At 36.4% G+C, this 24,590-nt stretch overlaps 1 pseudogene; it reads right to left on the bottom strand.

Annotated features, from left to right (window-relative positions):
* LOC113093592 (sucrase-isomaltase, intestinal-like) overlaps window positions 1-24,590 on the bottom strand; it is a 42,630-nt pseudogene that overhangs the window by 15,582 nt on the left and 2,458 nt on the right.

The raw sequence follows: 24,590 nt of genomic DNA, 5'->3' as shown, positions 1-24,590 counted from the left end.
AATTAAGGGCTAATAGTTACATTAAATTAAAAATTAAGCGTTAAGGTGTTAAACATCTGCATTTAAACTGAAGGCCACTACTTTGAACTTCTCTGGGTAAAGTGAACCACATCGAAGCTATTCTCCTGCTGCGGTTCTCTGGATGCTCATTTACTCGTCTGCCTGCACATGTGTTTTTTATGGAAGTATTCAAATGTGTGTGTATGTGTGTGTGTGTGTGTGTGTGTGTGTGTGTGTGTGTGTGTGTGACAGCGGTTGAATGTAGAAGACTCTCTGAGCACAACTCTTTTAAAAGCCCCACTGCAGCACCACCATTATTATGTGTAAGCAGCTCAAAAGAAACTCCTGCAATAAGCATAAACATTCCTCACACTAGAGCTCAATGACAGCCTCTCACCTCTGATAAATAACGTTTGCTCTAATCACAACCTTAAGACCTGCTGACGAAACTCACACCAGTGTTGGTGCCAGCGAGTAATGGACTTAATTGTTCCAATACTAAAGATGCAGCAAGCGTCCAACTGACAATTTTTAGACTCATAAAGAGAAAATAAAAACATTGTTCCTGGAGATACTGTAGTGCCCTTTACATAAACAGAAATGTGAAGGACACATAAAACTGTGTTTTCTACAACTTAACTGCAGTGGTTAATACATTAAACACAGCTGAATTAAGAGCTTTGTATCTTACAGAAAATAGAAAAACATCTTTGTTCTGTTCTAAAGTTGGAATGTTTTTCTTGATTCTTTCCAATGCATTCTGAGATTGTCTTCCCAAAGTGGTATTTCACAGCATTATAATGTTAGGCTGGTTCATCTTCATCTTAGGCTGGTTCGAGATGTGTTTAACGTAGTCTTAGCCTACAAGAAAGACTGTCCAGTGCAGTCCAAGCGAGACACAATTAGCTCAGTGTGTGATTTTACTCACCCATAGCATTGCTGTTTAGCAGGAGGACGCCATGAGCATTTGTTGATTTCTCCAGAGCCATGTAGAAAGGATGGACTCCATAACTGTTCAGCTTATACTGCAGATGAGGAGAAAGAGATTAGAGCTCAAGTTTGTGAAGCAACTTCAGTTGTTCTCAGTGTTAAACAGACAATTATGTGTTAATGAGAGATTTTTACTTGGCTTAAAGGAATGAACCCTGCAAATCCCATCTCTCTGTTTTAATTAACCTAATTACATCTCTTTCTCTCTCTTCCTGCATGAAGCTCTCTCTTTGCTTCTCTTTCTTTGGCCATTGTGTCATGAATGGAGTCTGTGAATGACTGACAGCCAATAACAGGACGGTTAGCCGAGAGGTGCAAGAGCGTCACTGCATATGAGTCTGTCTATCTATCTATCCATCCATATACTATGTCACCTGTCACAGCAATTACTGCTTTTGATTACTGTATTGAGTGACTAAACTATACACTAGGGCCGGCTGTAAAGTGCAGATGAAATGCACGCAGGAAGGCTTGTAAAACACCACAACTGGTTCTGACACTCACCCCTGGAGGCTGATCTTTCGCAAACAGGCCGTATTTGTGGAAGTTGAGGTCATGCTTGTAGGTGGGGTGTTCGCTTTCACCAAAACCATAGACATAGTCTGAGGGAAGGCGTGTGGAGATCTGAAGGAACTGATCAGAGAATGTAAACCCCGGCATGGCAGAATCCCATCTAGTGAAATAGAGAGTACGAGAATGAGATTTAACAAAACAGAACATTCAAGATTTCATACGGTGGCAAACTTTTATAGACCTAAAACTCTCAGAAAATCCCTAAAAGTGCAACATCAGCTCTGCTATTCAGAGTTACTTCTGTGCTGATCACGCGCTCCTTTACAATACTGCTTTGTTGCCTTTTTCTTTTTTTTTTCTCAATTAATTTATAGTTGCAATACCTTTGGAAAATTTGACATGCTAATCCCCTTCTAAAATAATTTTTATACGTATGCATTTTAAAATAAAAACTATATATTTATTTTTAATGTAGATAATTTATGTAAGTGATCATGGAATTATCAGTTCAGTAAATGCATGACTTAATGAATGATGAATGAATGACACTGATGTACAAGCAACAAACAGTGATTTTAAGCGTAAACTTCACAAAATCTATAAACTGGTTCTTCAAATCTGATTGGTTAAACACAATGTTGTTCCAGGGAAAACAAAGATGTTGTCCCAGGAACATGTCTCACTTGGTAAAATCAGGTTCTGCCACACAAACACACACACACACCTTGAAGTCACTTTAGATGAAATCATCTGCTAAATGCATATGCAATGCAAAATGCATAAATATAAATGTATTGTATAAGATGGTTACATATAGTGAAAAACCTACAATAAATAGTGACAACAGATAAAATACATAGTATACCTTATAAACTAACTTACTAGGTAGTTACCCATTTACTTCCGCATTAATGCCAAAATAACCTCTCTGGTCTCACTGTTACCAGGGTAATTCAGGTTACTCACATGATTTCATTTGTTTCCTTTCTGATCACTTGGATTCCAAATGGTTTGTCATGGATCTGAACCCTGTACTCTCTTTTGGTTTCGTCTGTTTCTGGCATGGCAGGCAGGTCAAGGTGAATGGGGACCTCATAGCGTGCATTGTATGGGTCGAAGATCTATTTGAATAGGACCAAAATCAGTCACAGACATAAATGTTACCTTAAATGTATTCATTTATTTTCCTAATTCCTAAAACAAAACTCAAACAATAGAGCAGGGTGCTAATAACACCAAGGTTATGGATTCGATTCCCAACACTCCTAAAAAATGAAGATTATGCACAAAAGGTTCTTTATGGTTCTTTAGATTAAGCTCATCACGTAAACATGTTTATTTCTTTCTTCACATATATATATATATATATATATATATATATATATATATATATATATATATATATATATATATATATATATATATATAGATAGATAGATAAAAGTGACTTACCAAATGCATAAATCTAAATTGTTATTGTTCTGTCATTATCTTGGTCTTAATCCTAAATATAGAAAAGCATACCCTCCAACGTAGGCTCCTTCCACTCATGTATATGATATCCACCCGTAGCTTGCTGATGTCTCGAGATCGAGAACGCTGACTTGGGAATTCGGCATTGCGGTCTATATCTACAGTGATGCCACTTGATGTCTCAACCTTGTTGCTGGTGATGTAGCCGTGGTTCTCGGCATAATAACACCGAGGACTACTTAATAGCTACAAAAATGAATAAAAGCAATTATGTTTCGCTTTCTGTAAACAGACTATTTGAAAATAAAAGGGCTGAATATTGAATATTGTCTCTCTCTGACCTCCCAGATGCAGCCCCGGGCTTCGCATTTGGCCTGATCTTCATCCTCTTCAGGGTAACAATCAATATTTACAGAGTTTTTGACCTCCCAGCTGACTGTGTAGTTTTTCCCCAGTTCCAGCTCCAGATTTTTCAGATGTAGTACCTGGAGGACCAAATACAGCAAACAATTTACCTAACAGCAGACCTAATAGATTTTCTTTACCTAACAGCATTATGGCTCTTGTGATTGGTGGACAGACATGAGCTGTACAGAACGCCTTCTTGATTACAAGAGGAAATTTTGATATCAGAACGATTTTATTTGATTTTCCATTTCATGACCCCTTTAAAATGGAAAGCAGATGGGGCCAAAAGCGACACAAGCCATGACACAAAGTTACAGAAACTAAACAACCGAAAGCAATGTCTTCCTTAGATGTAATGTTAGTTCTGTACTTCAGCGTTGGGTAAAACATCATTATGATATCCTTTATAGTAGAGAATGCTGCTTACTTGTAGGCTACGGGTAACAGCCGTAGAGGTACAGTCTATGGTAAAGGCAAAGATGTTGAAATAAACATTCACACAATCAGCTTTTCCACATACCCCGATAATCAAAACTTCTGCTTAGCGCCTGCTCCATTTATGCAGATCAGTTTTTGTAACTGTTTTACTTAATCCATCTGTTGCTTTTGTCTTAATCAGCAGCCGCTTGCACCACCTGCTGGTGAGCGACTGACAGCAGATGGAGATCATGCCTCTGTGCTCTACTGCTATTCCTGCAGCTCCCGGATGTGAAAGAGTGAATTATCTGCCGAATTTTAACCACTGAATTTGTGGAAGCGAATTTGGAAAGTGAAATAAAATTGACCGAAATTTGCCTGTTCAATATTATACATTGTATATTTAAACCGATTGAATATTTTGGAAGTGAATTCTGGAACGTGAATATGAATTATTATTATTTTTTTTAATTATGAAAAGGTGTGTGAAATATTTTTAATTGAAATATTCACAGCTTAAACGAACAACTATGTTACATTTCAGGACCTAGAATGCAAGTCCTGGATATACAAGGCATTAAAATGCAAGTACTGTTAATGCAATGCATATTTTTTTCAGTCAGTGCTATTCGGCATGCTTTTTTGTTTCAAAGACATATGTCATTATTTTACTTCCATAACCCTTCATGAATAAACGTGATGTCTGAGTTTTGTATAAGTATAGTAACATAGCACATACAAATATGGTTTCAAATACAGAAATTTCATTGGCTGCAGTGCAGGTTGTCACATTATTGCAGACAAACAGTGTGTGGTGACACGGTCAAATTAAAGACTTTTGGTCCTTCTTCCATATTAAGACAGCAGGGTTTTTTTTTTTTTTTTTTTAACACCAGAATCCTAGCCAGTGTCAGTGATGCAGCTAGTCAAAGGATGTGGATGACAAAAATGACAAAGACTGTTGCGTTTGCGTTACTTGGCAGACATTCCATAAATTACAAGCGTAGTTTAAGACCAAAGTCTGCACGTCCTCATGTTGTCATTCCAAGACCTTGAGCTCTGGGAGAAAGTGATGTCCTTTATCATAGGCTAATGTACGTGTGCTTTTGAGAGCCCTGACAAATTCAATCTCTGGTCCGTGAGCATCCCTGGACACTCACTTGGAATGACAGGGCCTCTGCTGGTACCCTAGGGAATCCTACTCTATATTAAAGAGAAGTCAGGCTCCATTTTGTGGACATGATTTGTTGGACTGGCTCACAGTCCTAATTACGTTACATCGGCTGTGATTTTTTCTTCATTTTTCACTTCGTTTAGAGATGTTCTCCAAATGTCAAATTAGCTAATATATTTCTGAGAATTCTGTAAAGCCCTTTGAAGGACGGCTATTTTCAGATGGCTTTTTGTCGAGAAAATCTTGGCTTAATGGAAATATTAGATTAAGGTTTCTGTCAATTTATTTGGCTGATAGCTTTCATTTTTAACTTCAGTTGCAGTGCATCATGTATGTTTGCATACGGCTGTATTATTTAGTACTGTAATAATAATAATAATATATATATATATATATATATATATATATATATATATATATATATATATATATGTATATATATATATATATATATATATATATATATATATATATGTATATTTAGTGTGAAATTCTAATATATATCACAATGAAAAAACACAAATGTTGCGGTCATTTCCAAAGTCCAAATTGTAATTTTATATTATTTAAATAAATCCAAAAAATATATATATTTTAAGGTAAATTGACAGTCACAGTGACTTTTGAGTCAGTTAGTCTCCAAGGCAACATTTCTGATTTCCATTTAGTTTATTAAAATAACCAAAGCTGAAATAAAAATGAGTAAAAATGTCAAAAAACATTTAAAGACAAAAATAAATAAATGAATAAAAAAAACTAACAAAATAAAATTACTAAAACTTTACAAAACTAACACAATAGCAGAAGTTCTAAAAATAAAATAATTCAAAATATTAAGAAAAACTATGATTACCCTCGTGGAAGAATCATACTCAATCTGGGACTCATTCAGAGTGATAACGATGTTGCCATCCGACACAAGCACGAGAGCAGGAACGCTGTTCACTCCCATCACGGTGATCTTCTCAAACTTCAAGTTGTTTGGATCTGTGTATCCATTGTGGGCAACTTGCATTGACAAAACATCCTGAGCCAGCCAAAAAAATTAAAAGATAAAAAAATAAAAATAGATATTACTACAGATTTTTGTAATAGTTGCCATTTAAAAATGACTTAAATATGCCATGGACACACAATGTAATGCAATCTAAAAAAAAAAAAAAAAAAAAAGTGAGATTAGGATGACGTACATTAGCCACAGAAAACTGGTAATGAATGTAGACACCAGATGAAACTGTATCTAAGAAATAGACAGAAGGAAAAGTTATGACAGACAAATCAACTTAAATGTTAGTAATACAAGGATTATTTGTTTTTCCAAGAAACATCTGGGTAAATCTTATAATTAAGCTCAAAAAAGCTAACAATAAGAATGAACCTGTGACCGATTTGAAAGCTTCAAGCCAGCATTGCTTTTTCATTACATCTCACATTCATTGCTAAAGTTCATGCATTTTGTAAGGTGCCCATAAGGAGACTTGGTTGGTTCACTTAGTTTTGTCATGGCTATGACATAACTTGCGGGAACGTGATAATATGTCCTGGCCACGGGATACAGGTGCATCACAATTTATTAGAATGTCCTGGAAAAGTTCATTTATGCAAGAAATTCAGCTAAAATTGTGAAACTTGTGTATTAAATAAACTAAATGCACACAGACTGAAGTAATTTAAGTCTTTGGTCTTGTGATTAGAATATGGTGACATGCCAATCAGCTAATCAACTCAAAACATTTTCCTAAACCTTCAAAATGGTCTCTCGGTTTAGTTCACTAGGCTATACAATAATAGAGAAGACTTATCTTGCTGATCTGACAGTTGTACAGAAGACAATAATTGACACCCTTCACAAGGAGGGTAAGCCACAAACATTCATTGTCAAAGAAGCTGGCTGTTCACAGACTGCCGTTTCCAAGGATGTTAACAAAAAAGTTGAGTGGAAGGAAGGAAAAAGATGCACAATCAACCGAGAGAACCACAGCATTATGAGGATTGTCAAGCAAAATCAATTCAAGAATTTGAGTGACCTTCACAGGGAATGGACTGAGACTGGGGTCAAGGCATCAAGAGCCACCACACACAAACGTGCAAGAAATTTGCTGAACCACAGACAACATCCGAGGCATCATACCTGGGCTAAGGAGAAGAACTGGACTGGTGGTGGGAGAAGCTCTTAGCCCAAGTTGCTTGAAGGCCAGTGTTAAGTTTCCACAGTCTGTGATGATTTGGGGAGCAATGTCATCTGCTGTTGTCTATTGAGTTTTTTTTTTTTAAAACCAAAGTCACTGCACCCATTTACCAATAAATCTTGGTGCACTTCATGCTTCCTTCTGCTGAACAGCTTTTTGAAGATGCTGATTTCCTTTTCCAGCAGGACATGGCACCTGCCCACACTGCCAAAAGCACCAAAATTTGGTTAAATGACCATGGTGTTGATGTGCTTGACTGGCCAGCAAACTCCCCAGACCCGAACCCCAGAGAGAATCTATGGGGTATTTTCAAGAGGAAAATGAGAAAAAAAAAAAAAAATGAAGATGAGCTGAAGGCCACTGTCAAAGAAACCAGGGCTTCCAGACCACCTCAGCAGTGCCACAAACTGATCACCTCCATTCCACACCGAATTGAGGCAACAATTAAAGCAAAAGCCTACCAAGTATCTAGTATAGAGCTGTAATCGGGCCTTAAAAGTTAGGCCCGACAGGACCCGAGCCCGACAAGTAAATTTTGATTGACAGCTTTTTTAAAGCCCAAACCCATATACAGCCCTACATTATCCAAATGTGCACATGCACACAGCTCTTTTGCCTTTTGTCAACAATGAGTCATTTATTCATGTTTTAACATACTTTACTCATAACTAACGTAGACTAGACCACTTGGAAGTTGGAATAAAGAAATAAAATAAGGCCCCGTCCACACGGAGATGCGTTTCTGTGAATACGCACAAATTTTTTATCGGATAGGCGTTTCGTCCACACGGATCCGGGGTTCTCGCAAGGTGAAACCGCTATTTTTTGAAACCGGGTCCCAAAGTGGATAAATTTGAAAACGCTGTCTTTACGTTTTCGTCTGGACGGCTAATCCGTATATTTTCTGAAACGATGACGTCATCAGCCCACGTCTCCCCCCTAGTCAGACACCTCTACGTCACGTAACAGCAACAAAAACATGACAAACACTGAACGATTGTCTTTTTATTAACTAACATTAACACTGATCAATAAATGTATTCGTTCCATGTTCGTTTGTGTACCACGCACAATGTTTATGAGCATAGTCCAAGTCTTCTTCTCTGTTTTTAGTGTATCTCTGTGGCAGAATTACAGCGCCACATACTGGTCTGGCATGTATACTACATCATTTTGCGGTTTCGTGTGGACGCGGATATTTCTTGAGACGAGGAAAAAAAAGATCCGATTGGGGTAAGCTCCGTCTCCATGTGGACGGGGCCTAAGTCCTCTGTGACATCTCAGCATTCATAGGCTCATTTAACCTATAAATAGACCAACGCACCAATAAAAACGAGTCTTAAAAAAAAAAAAAAATGGGTATTTGGCAATAACGAAATTAAGATAAAGGCTCTGCCAGATTTGCTTCGCACTGGCAGATGATATTTAATAAAAGAATAATGCCAACATTAGCGTAAATACTCAACATTATGCATTTAAGACTCAATTAATATTTAGTTATCATTTGAAAAACCTTTACTCACAGAGATTAGGCTAAGCCTACATGTTTTTGTGGAGGAAAATGATTGAATCCACTGTAGATGTCTTCAGCACTCCTGCGCTCACTGATGGTGCGTCATTATTCACTCATTATTCTCATTATAAACATGGTCAAAACTTTTCCACACCTCAGACTTTGCTTTAGTGGCTCGTGGAACCAAAATGTAATCACAGAAGCAATCCTCCGTTACACCTGCTCAGCATTCATTTTCGCATTTTTCTTGCGCTAATCGAAACACATCAAAAAAAAAAAAAAAAAAAAATGAAATCTGAACTTCTGACTCAACCTCACTTTCGAAAAAGAAAAACATAACCTTGCTATTGAGCACAGTATAAGGTAGATTTTTTGTTTCTGACAGTGACCTGCAAGAGAGAGAAAGAGAGAAAGAAAAAAAACTTTTAATTAATATCTAGCTCCTCCAAAATACCTCGAGAGTCTCCGTCATCCCAAAACAGCTCGCCTGACGCAGCCTTGTTGTCATCGAGTGCAACGATCAGTCCCATGGGATGAAGCCGGCTGAGGGAACACACAAATTTCATCACACAAATGTACAACTTTTTACCAGAAACTGAAGAGCAGGTAGAAAACGGATCCTTTGAAGTTGAGATGGGATTCTTGTTTGTGAATAACATGTCACAGACACCGTACTCCGAGCCAGAAGAATTTTAAATAGCTTGTACTTCACCTTGCATTTGTGATGCATTCGTCTATCACCCCTGCTTTGAATGCCAAAGAACCCCAAAAGATACTTTAAGAGATACAGTGCATTTTCATTTTTACAGCTGAAGGTGTAATATAGTCAGTGGGAAATAAAACACTATGAAATAAATAGCTATTTAACACAGAGAGAAATTCGAACCATTTTTCTAACATTAAATAGAAACTCAGGCCTCATGCAGATGAACAGGAATGAGATGAATGAAAACACAGAACTACCTCTGAGAGGAATGATAAACAAAAGATGCATGTTTGAAACACACAAAACATTTAAATATTTTATATTAAATATTTTAAATACTTTCTCAGTATTATAAACTCACTTTGCAGTATTAACCATTAGTGATGCTGTGAATCAAGTACTGAATGGTTGTCATATTCTTATACTTATAAATGTTCAAAACACTATAATGCAATCTCTGAAAAGCAGCAGATATGTTTTTGTTTGACATTAAGATGTCTTTAATGTAAGTGGGCGGGCTACAGGACTCCCTGACAGTGGACTGGCTGTATTTTCACCGATAGAGTTTAGTGACAGAGCAATAGTTTAAAATAAGCTTTTTAGTCATTTAAGGCTTTATGTATTTTCAGATATGCTTTTTGAGTGTCCCCTCATTACCTGTATATAGTTGTGATGTTTGGTCTTTGTATGGGCAGAATGCCTCCGCCTCTCAGGTGTAAACCAATTTTATCAGCTGGCAGGTGCATGTTAATTATTGCTTTGCGTTCTGTAATCTTTACCCCCTATAAATCAAAACAAAAATCACAATGTAAATATATGTATATAACTTATGGGTTGCACCTTATTTTACAGTACGTGTACTAACATGTACTTATAGTGTACTTACAGTGTATTTATCTAAGAAAGTTCTGGTAATACAAGGTAACTACATGGGGTAGGGTTAGGGTTTAGGGTTAGTACTTAGTTATTACATAGTTATTGTAATTACTATAATACGTACATAGTATGTACATGAGGAACAGGACTGTAAAATAAAGTGCTACCAACTTATGAATATATCCTTTATGTATTTGATTATATAATGGGAGGGGACAAAAAATGGACAAATTGACAATTCCAATTGTTATTCTTGACAACATGAAGTGCATTAAACATTACATCAAGGTTTCCGAATCTGGGGTTTGTGAAAGTATGGTGACCCGTACTCATACTTTGTGCTCTGCATTTAACCCATCCAAAGTGCACACACACACAGCATTGAACACACACAAACCGTGAACACACACCCGGAGCAGTGGGCAGCCATTTATGCTGCGGCACCCGGGGAGCAGTTGGAGGTTTGGTGCCTTGCTCAAGGGCACCTAAATCGTGTTATTGCCGGCCCGAGACTCAAACCCACAACCTTCGGGTTAGGAGTCAAACTCTCCAACCACTAGGCCACGACTTCCCCTTGTGGAAAGGCCCCTTGGGGAAGTCATATAACTTAGTCAAATAACTTGGTATTCACCACCATTTTCACAGACAAGGATTTTCTGAAAGCTTCTTACACTGCTTGACAGAGATCCCATATTAATTATTGATTTTAACAGTAATTACAATAAGTAGTCACTATAAATTTCAGCAGAAACTAGCTCAACATACACTTACTTTCAGCATGTTGTTCACCTCACACCGCCTGCATTACCTGTCTCGAGCTCAAGACCCCTCACCCCTCTCTCTGACTGTCTGACTAGGTCAATGCCAAGACGACGAGACAGACATTGAGTCTCGTTTTCCATAAGTCATTTCAGGTCCAATCAGGTTCTCTGTGTTTCTCCTCTCCATCAAACTCTGTCTCGCTCTGCCAGGGTCCCTCAAGACCCGCTTTGTCAATCACAGCTTCTGTAATCGACCCGTTCTGAGACGTGCAAAACACCGATGCAAGGGACCGATCCTATCAGTGATCTGATCGGTGCTAGTTAATCTGGCTCTTAGAGCACTAACAAGACTCTAGAGAGGCCTCTGACTCACCAGAGCAACAAGCAGTCAGTGGTTTCAAGATTTGAAACGAATAGTTCACCCCAAAATTAACATCCTGCCATTATTTATAGATTGGTTTGGAGTGCGAGAGGAAGGTCTTACCGTCTCAAAGTTATACAAGATGGCATCTGGAATATAGGCCTCCACAAATTCAACACCCTAAAAAAAAAAAAAAAAAAAAAAAAAGAAAATCAGCTGACCATAATGACAGACATTATTTTGATGTGAGTATTATTCATTAAACTACTGGGCAGTACATCACAGATTTTTCGGAGAGGTATGGTCCTCCTGTCATGGTTTTTCAAGCTTCAGAAAAAAATATGAGCAAGATATCGGAGAGTAAGAAGTTGAAACAAAGTGAAGCAGCAAACAAACCAAAAGAAAAGATTATTCATCCCTGTGCCTGAGGGAAAACCCACTGTACACTTCAGATGGTGGCACTCAAGTATGATATTCATATCAAGCTGAAAGCACTGTGTACCGAAAACCCAGCCATGAGTGACTTTAAGATAGCAATAGTGTGTGTGTGTGTGTGTTTAAAAACAAAACAAAAACAACTGATAGCTCTAAAATCTGACTGAGTGAGCCAAGTTTGAAGCCATTGTAAATAGAAACAGATAGCAATATAAACAGCCAGTGGTAAATAAATACATTACTTAGTGAAAGGTACATGTGTGTTTCTTTTGTTCTGTATTAACTTAATCCTAGGGGTAACTATTAAAAACAAATTGAAATAAAATAAAAGTAAATAAATAAATACATACAAACTGTACATGCATACCTATTCTACTGTTTATTTTGATGTTCTTGAAAGTAGTCACTTATGCTCAAAATTACATTAAAACAGTAATATTGTAAATTATTAATATAATTTTAAATATCTCTTTTCTCTTTTAATATATGTTAAATCTAATGTATTCCTGTTATCAAAGCTGAATTTTCAGCATCATTACTCCAGTCTTCAGAGTCATCCTTCAAAAATTATTCTAACATGCTGATTTGCTGCTCAAGAACCATTCATTATTATAATCGGTGTTGAAAACATTTGTGCTACCTAATATTTTTGCGGAAACCATGACATACTATTATTATTATTATTATTTGCAGTCATGAGTCTTTGATGAATAGAAAGTTAAAAGTCATCCTTTGGGCCCGACAATAAAGACAAGACCTTTTTTTTTTTTTTTTTTTTTTTTTTGGAGGGAATTAAAAGCAGAGCACCAACATACTCTTTAAATGAGAGCGAAGATGAGCCAGGACATTTGAACACTTAAAAAGATGGCTAATATGACCACAAAAAAATGAAGGTGGGAAAAGATTTCCCTAGTCAAAACCCTTGTTGAGAAGATCAAAGTTCAACTGATTTGCAAGTTAGATGTCGGGTGTCATTAAATTAATGCTTGCGAGATGAAAAACAACAGCAGTTTTTCTTCCCTGCAACTTGTTCTAGCACCTTACAACTTTTTTCATACCACATGGTCCAGTAATTATCATAATCTTTCATGCAGCTGATGCATATGGATTTTGCAGCTGATTGAAGATTTGAATAAACCCAACACAGGCGTCTCTTGATGTATGTGCATCAAACTTTCTCAAAACGGGCCTTTTGCCATGTTCTCATGGGAAACTCTTTGAACTTGAAGAGTCTGAATCAGTCACATTCTTGATAAAATGCATGAAGCCACATTAGACTCTTCAAACAATTCATCACCCATTTTCACATGGCCGCAATCTATATTCAGTTCTAATTTCTTCATAATGAGGTCGACGATCTCATTAGAAAGAGAGAAAAAGAGATGGAAATGAAAAAAGTGAGGAAAAAGTCCCATCTTCCTCACATTTGTCCCAGAGGAGGTCATCCACATGGGCCCACAGGAAGTCATACAACAGTGTGTGTGTGTGTGTGTGTGTGTGTGTGTGCGTGCACGTGTGTGCGTGTGTGTGTGTTCACTCACAGGATCCAGCACAGGTGTAATGAGTAGATATGATCCCCACATGAACTGTTTGTGTACTGCCCACGTTTCACTGTCAGAATAGAACCTACAGAGCAGGAAACAATTCTTATAAAGCAGTTCCTGAATGCTGATTGGTTAATACAGAATTCTAAACATGGCAAAACAAGAAAACATGTCAAAACAACACAAAAAAACATGTCAATACAACCCAAAATAAAACATGACAAAACAATAAAAGTCTGTAAAAAATGTTTGATTAGATTACATTACATTCAAATTTTTTTGAAAGAAGTATCTTATATTCATCAAGACCATATTTAATACTAAATATAGTAAAATAACTAATATTGTAAACCAATTTTACTATTTAAAATAACACTACATCAATGAAGTTTATGAACATAAACAGAACCGTTTGTTGAGGCTGAAACTGTTGCACTGCATGTGCTTCCGAACTCACTCGTGCATTAAGGGACGCACTACAGTCTCTCCGTTAACATGGGCCTTGTAGAACAAAGTGTAGAGGTACGGCAAGAGCGTGTATCTGATGTTCAGGTAATGCCTTGAGGTGTTCACCAAGAGAGAGTCAAAGCCGTATGCTGCAGGGTCCTGGTCCTGTTAGAAAGGGACATGAAACCAGTCAGGGGGAGTAAGCTGAAGAGCAAAGACAGAAATGGATTTTACTGTGTGGATACTGATAATATGTTCATCATGGCGGAGAGCCATCGGTCGTGGAGACTGCCGTGGAATGATTACTCTCTCACTAAAAGGTCAAATCTTATTCATCTAATTTCACCAAGAATATAATTTTCCATTCATCCTCATTTGCCCTCTCAAACTCTCACTCCGGAGATCTGATTGCTTCTCTCATGCCAATCTCACAATAATGATTAGAGAAATAAATCTTCTACAAAAAGCATTTAAAGAGAGAGGACTCTTTGTAAATCAGAGCCTTGCCGTTGGGCTAGAAACACGTAGCACAGATGTTTTAAGAGGACGACGCTTCGTACACTTTGAGACTGAATGTTTATGAGTATTTAATTGGCAGTACGTACTGCAAAACCTTTTGCGTTGTGGTTACGGCTAAAGGGGTAGAATGCGCCCACTTGCATCCAACGAGTGCAAAGCTCCTCCGTCGAGTTGTCAAAGAACCCACAGATATCCGCACCGATCTGCAAAATAACATAGTGAGATTTAGTGTCTCTCCATAGGAGGGACAAAATTGCTCTTTATTATCTCAAGGCAATAAGCAAGGCAATCAAATGAAGATTAAGCAGAGACTCCAGTATTTTATATATGAAAAAGACAGTAGTCTGACAAATGTCTCCCTGAAGTATCAGAAGAGATCTCATTTTGTACTCATATTTACCAAAATACCAACGTCTGCATTCTGCAATTAAAAGCATAAAAAAATTCTAAAGCTTCTTTTCTATTTTCTTTATTATTTTTTATTGAAATTCGTGACATTTGCCAAGTATGGTAACCCATACTCAGAATTGGTGCTCTGCATTTAACTCATCCAAGTGCACACACACAGCAGTGAGAAGTGAACACACCGTGAACACACACCTGGAGCAGTGGGTAGCTATAGATCCAGCCCCCGGGGAGCAATTGGGGGTTCAGTGCCTCACTCAGGGGCACTTCAGCCATGAGTATTGAGGGTGGAAGAGAGAGCTGTTCATTCACTCAACCCACCTACAACTCCTGCTGGCAATGAGACTCGAACCTGCAACCTTCGTGTTACAAGTCCAATTTTCTAACCATTAGCCACAGCTGCCCCCTTGAGAATATATTATAGCTTTAACATTTATGAATTATACTAGTGACAAAGTTGATACTTGAATGAGCCAAATATGAGAATCCCCTGATATTTAAAAGGACCCAAAGTCTGCAGTCAAAAGTGAGAAATCTCAGTTAGAACAAATATTTATCACCGAGGCAAACAGAGTTGCTATCCAAATGTATTTATTTTTACTTTATCTTCTTAATGTATTTGTGTCTAGGTTTAGCTGCCTTTTGAAGTCTTCTGAGAAACATATTAGACAAAGTTGATAATTAAATAAAAATGCAATATAAGGGAGAACTAGACCAACCTCTGGGTAATATGCACATGTTATGTACTGTTTTATATATATTATATGTATATATATATATATATATATATATATATATATATATATATATATATATATATATATATATATATATATATATATATATATATATATATATATATATATATATATATATATATATATATATATAAAAAACTGCATTTACCCCAAAATACAAATCACAACAAGCTTGGTGATTAGGTAATATTGTACAGCAATACATTTTTACATCATCCGTCCCATGATAAATTCATTGGATCTGACTATTGAGTCAGCCAGTCAATGTTAACTCAATTCAACCTGAACACAGAGTCTGAATGCCCTTTTAATTTCTCATTGCATTTCATGGAAACTTAATCAAAACCACAAGCTTTCTCCGAATGCTCTTCATGTCTCTCAGTGGGGCTGTTGTGTTATGAAGACAGACTGGTGTCTACCATCAATTACCCATGTTGAAAAAGATGCTTTGTCTGGAGTCAAACCACTTACGTAAGGGATTCCGAAGAGGTTAAACTCCAGCATGCCGGGTATCGCCCACTTAATGTCATTCCAGCTGGCGCTGTTGTCGCCCAACCAGTGCCCAGAGTATTTACCCACCCCAGGGAAGGAGGAGCGGGTAAAGACCATGGAACGGCTTGTCCCAAAAACTGCTTTTGATGCCCTGGAATCAGAAACACAATATTAGATGAACAGGGAGTGTTGGCACCACAATAAAACGATGGCACTGAAAAGACACAACGCCGTTGGGTGGCCTATGAAAGCACAACCACACAGGCAGGAGTTAAATGTGGGAGTTCAGCTGAATAGAGAGGGGGCGAAGAGGAACAAGAGTGGAACAAATCAATGATGCAGAAATTACAAGATGAGTAAAACAGATATGCTGTTGAAAATAAAAAGAGGGAAAAAAGGAACGAGCATGATACAACTGAACGTTCTTCACCCCCCTTTGACTAGAACATCCTGCTAATAGTTGCCATACGTTAATAAAACATTAAGTCAAGGGTGATGCTGCTTGAGGCACCACTGCTGTGACTTACACCTGTCGTGTACTGTCTCACAATCAGCAAATTCATCATTTCAGAATTTTTTTTTGTTGTTAACGTCTTTCCTAATCATGTACTGCATTCACTAGGTATGCAAATTATTTATTTTTGCATTCAAATTATATATATATATATATATATATATATATATATATATATATATATATACATATATATACATATATAATTATATATAGATATATATATATATATATATATATATATATATATATATATATATATATATATATATATATATATATATATATATATATGAGCATGTTAACATATGACTATCCACTGAATTTCCATCTTCATTTATCATTTCGAAAAAAACAGAATCATAAATATTCTGCATACAGAGTGTGGAAAAACCAACCCTTACTTGTCAGTGGCCAGGACCATAGAGTACCCATAGAGACTGTGGACATCATAGTGGTCCCCCCATTTGTGTTTAGCATCCATGCATAAGGTCTTACTGTACATCAGATCATCAAGTATACCTGCAGAGTTGAATGGAAATGTAGAGGATGGATGTATACAGATGCAGAGGAAACACTTAGCTGATATCCATCTGCTATAAATAAATCTAGATGTAGATGCATTTGAGACTCACGTGGGGTGAATGGAGGATAGTTGAGTTTGTTATCAGCGCAGCCTTTGATGCCTCCTTTCACGAAATTGGCCACCTCATTCATGTCCTTAGAAATAAAACAGCAGTTAGTTCAGTACTCCCTAATTCAAGCGCCTAATTGGCTCAAGCTTAAAGCAAAATCATTTAGGGAAGCTTTAAAGTCAACATGTACTGGCATTTGCAACCATTATATACTTTTTATAATGTAATCAGAATATTCATCAAGAAAAATTGTAGGGCGGGACTTGATTTAATCAATCAGGAATTGATTGGATGGTGTAAAATAAGTTTCTTCTTCGACACAGTTGCAGCTTTGGAACAATTCTGTATGTACTGTGAAAGCGCTATACAAATTAATTTAATCAAATTTAATAGGAGATTGATTTTAAGCGAGGTTGATTATTGATTCCATGTTGACTTAAAAGCTTTTGCTGTTTATATTGTATTTTACACCAGATGTTTATAGAGCTTTGCTGTGTTTGAATATCGTGATTAATACATATAGATGCAGGGACATATATTTGGAGACTATATTTGAATAGTTTTCATGACCTTTCGTGACCTCTTCACCAAGTCATAAAACGATTGCGTTCAATATTTGCTCACGGGTAATGGTATCTGTGGATTACTTACAATCCAGAGAGCATCATGCTTGACTTTCTTGTGGAAACGCGAAATTTCATCAACCCACCAATCAATGCAATCCTGGTTAGTGTAGTCAGGAAACACGGTTTCCCCTGGCCAGACCTGTGACACAATAGAATGAATGAATGAAAAATAATACAAAAATATAATATGATATATAAAATAAAATATAATAAAAAGTGAAAAAAAATAATAAATACAAATATCTATCTATCAATCTATCTGTCTGTCTGTCTGTCTATCTATCTAGATTTAAAATATTTGTTATTTCTTTTGGTTATTTTGGGAAAATGCCCATGTTTCAAGGGATTAATTGAATAACATCACAATTTGTCACTGATGACATTTAGCACTGCAACATAACGGCCAGTCTACATGTTTCCTTTAATGTATGTCTTTTAGTTTTTAAGCCACTGGCATTTCCATTCCCTCTTGAGTTCATTTCTGTTTTTCATCTCGCATGGCTCTGAGCTGCATGAAAGCGTGATATTAAACTCTAATGCCAAATCAATGCAAACAATGACCTGAAATAAAACCATTTAAAAAAAGCAATTAGCATCTGCCTATGCTTAATCAGCTAAATAATCAAAAGTGATATTATTGCCATGTGATATGTGCCTCATTGCCCTGAGGGGTGACTGATACGGTACAGTATATGATCTAACTCAAGGTCACAGTAGGTAAATTAATGGTCTTTCTCATGGTAAGTCACATGTCAAATCCAGATGTTCTTCTTTCAGTCATTCCTTATTTGACGTCTCTTAACTTATTCTCCTTCATTCTAAATACCTATTCTATTTAACAAATGTTTACACAGCACATTATTATTTCCTAAAATAAATGTGTTAATATAACTTAATCGTCTCCCAAAGTAGAACTGGGTAATTAATAACGTTTAATGTTTAAAAAGGTGGATGGGAATTGTAAGAAATGTAATGATTTTGGCTCTGATTCTAATTCAACTTAAGGACTCCAGTCTTTCAGTTCTTTTGAGCAAATAGCACCAATTCTCCATCTCTAAATAACTATTTATACTTTATATATTACAGAGTACCAATTCTCCATCATTTAATTAATCAGAAATATAAAAAAATGTGTAATACTGTGAAATAATATTCAAAATTAAAATAACTGTTTTCTGTTTAAATATATTTGAAAATGTAATTTATTCCTGTAATGCAAAGCTGAATTTTTTGCATCATCGTTCCAGAAGTTTTCATATTATTTATTATTATTATTTGTTATTTTTTTTACAAAAATAAATTAGTCATTCATTCCCAGATCAAGCCATTTTCACTCTGTGTATTTCAGCGAGCAAGGACAATGTATTGCAATACAGTATTTTATCTGTCTACATCTCTGTAAACATTTGGGTGTCCAACAAAAATAAATTAAATTAAATTATAAATTAAAACCAAATGCATGTAAATCATTTAGTTCAGTCATTTTTAAAAATGAAAAAATCACCAGTTCTCAATTCCAAACCCTAGTAACAAATAACCAACATAATGCCATGCTCATTAATGGATCTTTGGAGGATATTACCTCTCCCAGTAGAGGTGTTACCCCATCTGGTTCAGTGACCCAAACCTTAGCCGCATGTCCTCTCTCAAGTGCCTCATAGGGTCCGTTTATCCTTTGACCTGTGGATACGGCAGGATCCTACCAACAGTACCAAGAAGAAAACATTTTAAGGTGGTCAACTCCACAAAATAAATTTTGGCAAAGGGCCGAAATGTATGACTCGAAACTCATTCAAAACTCAGAATTAACTTGCCAGCCTAAAAATCTCTGGACCTTAGCATAAATGAAACCGCAATCTCAATGGCTCACCAGTATGACAATGTATTTCTGCCCTTTATCATGCATGTAGTCAGCAAACTGAGGCAGCCCTGCAAATTTATCCGTATCATAGGTGAAGATCTTGTTGTTCTCCATGTAGTCAATATCAGTATAATGGACATCCTGTAACAAAAAAATAAAAATGCTGATTCAGCTTTCAGTCCTGGTAAAATCGACATGAAATCAAAGTTTCCTCTCATTGAATCCTGTCTCACTTTAAAGTATAATTTTGGAAGTTCCACTCTTACACAAAAAGGTTCTTTAAATCGGCATTTGATGGTTCCATGAAGAACCTTTAACATTCCATTGCACAAACTAAAAATAAAAAGTGTTCTTTAAGATAATTATTCTTCAAGAACTATTTCCTGAAAGGTTCTTTGAGGAACCAAAAACGGTTCTTCTATTGGATTGCGATGAAAACCTGCTTTTGGAACCTTTATTTTTAAGTGTAAACGGGTTGTTAATGTTCATATATTTCACTTTGATATTGCAATCTCGTCCTTTAGAGTCAGCACCTTCAGCTTTTATGATGGCTAATGCCTCTTTTGCATGCTAGATACACTGTTGGCTGTTTAGATTTTATTCTGGAAGATTTGACTTCCATCAACCATCAGCAGATGGTGAGATTCTCCTGCCAGTAATTTTGTAATGCTAATCAGGCGGAGATGCAATATCCTGACATGCTAATGCCCTCTTTGTTCAAATTACATCAAACATTGAGCTTCAGTCCATCTTTCGGCAATTAGAGTCCCAACATAAGGTGCTAAATGCTTCTAACTGCATGTATAGGTAAATGCACATATGTGGAAACATTATTCAGGCTTTGTTGCATGCTCTCGCCTGCAGCTTTGAAGTACTGGGTGGAATCAAGTTTTGTAGAACAAAGCGAGATCCCTCCTTCTGTTCCTGGCACTTACATACGGAATTGCCGGCCTGTCGATTTCTCTCCACGACTTTCTTCACCTCCTCCAAGCTGCCGTAGTCCCAGCGAGAGAGCTGGAAGCCCAGAGACCAGTATGGAGGGATGAAAGGTCTGCCAATCAGCTGGAAGCACATAAAGCAATGTTGAACACGCTGAACATCACAGGACTCCCTCAGGCTACTCTGGGAGCCTCATTCGGGGCTATATGGTTTTACTTCAACCTTCGGCAATAGCTAATGTTAATTAGAATTGATGAAGAATAATAAATTCTAGTATTTTTTAATTTTATTTCCAGAAATATATATCAATACATAACATTTGCATAATGCATAAAATATATATTCTGATTGGAAAGTGATGAAATTACCAGAAAGATGAGCAATTTAACCTATTCATTTTTGTCCATGTACAAGTTTCAGTGCATGAGTACTGTACGCCATGCTGTATCAGACCATTTCCAAAGTATTTACAGATTTGCACACAAGTGTCACTGGTGTTTCAATTTCTATCCTCCTGCAACACCCACCTTCGTGAACTCATCCACCACTGCCTCCGGTGTTTCTCCAACCAGGATGTAGAAGTCCAGAACCCCTCCAATAGTGCGGAAAGTTATGGCCGGAGCAGGCTGGATTGTCACCTCTGCACACAGACATGAAAAAAAAACAGCCAAAAACAACTTACATTGGTCTAATATGCTAAGCTTTAACAAAAACAGCTATTCCAAACTCATGTGCACAGACATCACACATCATGTTATTAAAGATTATGATTTCAGCCCACAGCAAAGCAAAAAAACCAAAACAAATGACACAATAAATCTACTCAAGAGAGATCTGTTTACCCATAGCATTGCTGTTCATGAGGAAAACTCCAAAGGTTTGGCCGCTCGTATCTTCCAGACATGTGAAATAGGGGTAATGGCCATACAGGTTATGTGTGCCCTGGGGTAGGAAAATACATTAAGGTTTGTAATGGCAAATTTCTACCTTTTAATCAGTTTATTAAGAAATGTATGACTCGTGATATTAATATACAAATTCCAGGATAATTCTACACAGAAAGTGACCCCACAAGTACTGCTATGTAAAAAATGTTAGGTATAGAAAGAGGTATTTGGTCAATAAAAAATTTATATATAAGTAATGTCTATGAGTCAAATCAATTAGAAACAGCTCGTTAAAAGAAAAGTTCACCAAAAATTATGTTTCTGTAATCAATTATTAAAAAATAAAATAAAATAACGGGGGCAGCTGAGCTCCAAAACAAAAAAAAAAAAAATCACCATGAAAGTATTATAAAAAGTTCCATTCTATATGACTCATGTGATATTTCAAGTTTTCTGACATAATTCATTAAGTTGTTATTGACTGTAAATCTTAATATTGACACTAGATCTTCTCAGAGAAATAGTAATGTTGTTCTAAATTATTCATTCATGAATCAAACTGAACCAGTTCTTGAGTTGAATTCACTAACTCAATTATCCAGCTGCAGCAGTTCTCTGTGAATAATGACTTTAATTTCAGTCAAATTACTTTTCAAGATTTGGAATATGGTGCATGAGTAAAATGAACTACTTTTATGGTGCGTTAGGAATTTTTTTTTTTTTTTTTTTTTTTTTTTTTTTTTTTTTTTGAAGCTTGACACTCTCAGTTCTACAGATTGGTCCAGAAAATTCTTCAAAAACCTGCCTAAACCTTGTATTCCACTGAAGCAAACAAGTCATACTGGTTTGGGATAGTGAAAATCTGAATGTTATGACTCACTCCATTGGGAAAAGCAGCTCTTGTGAAGATAGGCCAGGTCCTCCAGTTGGTGTCATGGCGGAAGGTCTGATGGACATGCTCTCCAAGTCCATAGATATTGTGAGATGGGAGTTTAGCCGAGAGCTGAAGGTACTGATCAGCAAAAACCAGTGGCCCCATGGTTGTGTCAACCCTGATAGAACAAGAGAAGAAGAGATGGTGTAGTTTTACTAACAGTTCAGTTTGTGAGTGAATGTCATGGAACCTGTCATGAACATATGCACTGATCAATAGATTCACCCTTCAAGTATGTCTTCAAATACAGAGGGGTGAAAGGGGTGCATGAAATTGCACAACCAAACCACATGAAAACAGCAGAGTAAATGACAAATACTAATAGATGGGTCATCTAAAGATAATCTTCTGTAATCAAGAAAACAACTTCCCATTCTCAAAGCCTACACTGATAGCTAAGAATCATTCTGTGACGTGCATCTTCTTATCTAAAACTTTACTAGGACTTTTAAAAAATAACATCATACTGATAATAATAATGAGCATATAATGAACATACACTACTTCTGAAATATAAATCCATACTGACACCTGTATATAAATCATGCATTCCTATGATTTAAACACATCATTATTAGGCTTTTAAGACTTTTTTATCAGATAAAAGATGAATCATTGATTGCTTTGCAAATTCACAAACAGACGTGACTTTGTAACGTTTACATACATTTCTGTTAAAACAATGAGTAAGTAGTCATTTCTAATTAGTAAGCACTCCAAAAAGTAAATCAGAGTACTTTTTATAAAATTGTTGCAAGTTAAAAATTCTAATTTAGTGATTTAATTAAAATGTTGCAAATAGTATTTTGATGAGCTCTGTTGACATAATATTGTTGATCTTCATTAAATAATTTGTGTAATGTACATGCACCCAATATCCAGTGTCGCTCTGATTCATTTAATATTTATTTAAAAGGGTCACTGAAATGAATATACATTTCTTATGTAACACAGATGCAACATGCATGAAGCAGACCTGATAATCACTGTGACTTAAAAATGATCAAATTCAGCTCGAACAAAGCTAAGGAATCAGGACTTTCTCTTAACCTGCCTGTAATTTTTTTTAAAGTGCACAAAAACACACAAATGACGGCAGACAATAACAAAAGTAAAAATAAAAAAGAGAGAGAGAAAAAAAATGCAATTTCCATCTCAGACTGAGAGACAAAGACCAGCTGCTTTACAAAAAGCTTGTTTGCATTGCTTCAGGCTTTGTTCAGACCTCGCAGGATTCCCTCATTCTATTCATGCCTATAATTTCTGTCAATATGATTGCTCTTCATTTAGTCAAAAAAACACTTGTGCTGCATTGTTAGCATTGCACTGAGTTCACAAAGAGACAATATATGATCTGTGTGAGGAAGAGGAAGAGAAAAGACGAAAAGCTCCCCACTCACAGGAGTTTTTCAGGAGATGTTCTTCTCCAAACTTTCAGCCCAAAGGGTTTCTGGATCAGCTCCAATCTATATTTTAGGGGACCGTTGGGAGTGTCGGAAAGCGATTGCACATGCTCGTGAGGAACCTCAAACCTGGCTTTACTGGTATCAGTGATCTTTTAACAAAGAACATTGCACAGTGTTATAGATGTGTTTACACTGATACATCATCTCAGATATTTGCATCAATTTGAAAACAGACCTTAAATCGAAGACGGTTTTCTGTCTGCATTTCAGCGTAGAAGGTCAAATCTTTAATATCAGCTCCAAATAGAGATGGAGCATCCATTCTTGTCAGCTTAGCCTCAATATCTGTAGCAAAACAAACATTTTCAATAAGATCTTGGTGAACTGTTTGCTCTACTTGCTACATGGTCAATTATACATTTACATCTTCAGTGTCGATGGGATTTACTAAGTAAAAACAAAGAAATAATCATAGAAACTTGAAAGCAAACAACTATCCAAACGATTTGAGACATCATTTGTTAGTTGTACAAACATTTACAAGTTGCATGAGAAGTTATTATGAGCACTAATAGTAAACAGACATGGCTCGAAATATGTCATTAATTTTTTTTTTTTTGCCACAAAACCTGGGTCAGTAGGGTTTGTTTCAAACCATTTCCCCGTATAATAGCATCATGAAAAGAGATGGTTCCACTGATATAACCTTGGTAAAGGGTACAATGGTGATATCTGATGGCGATCCACTTCCAACTTTAAAATAATCTCTGAATAACTGGCTCATTACAAAAGAGGTAATACAAAGCC

The sequence above is a fragment of the Carassius auratus genome, unplaced genomic scaffold (assembly GCF_003368295.1).
Source record: "Carassius auratus strain Wakin unplaced genomic scaffold, ASM336829v1 scaf_tig00215108, whole genome shotgun sequence".
In the NCBI taxonomy this organism is placed as follows: domain Eukaryota; kingdom Metazoa; phylum Chordata; class Actinopteri; order Cypriniformes; family Cyprinidae; genus Carassius; species Carassius auratus.
This window is presented reverse-complemented; position numbering and strand designations above follow the sequence as displayed.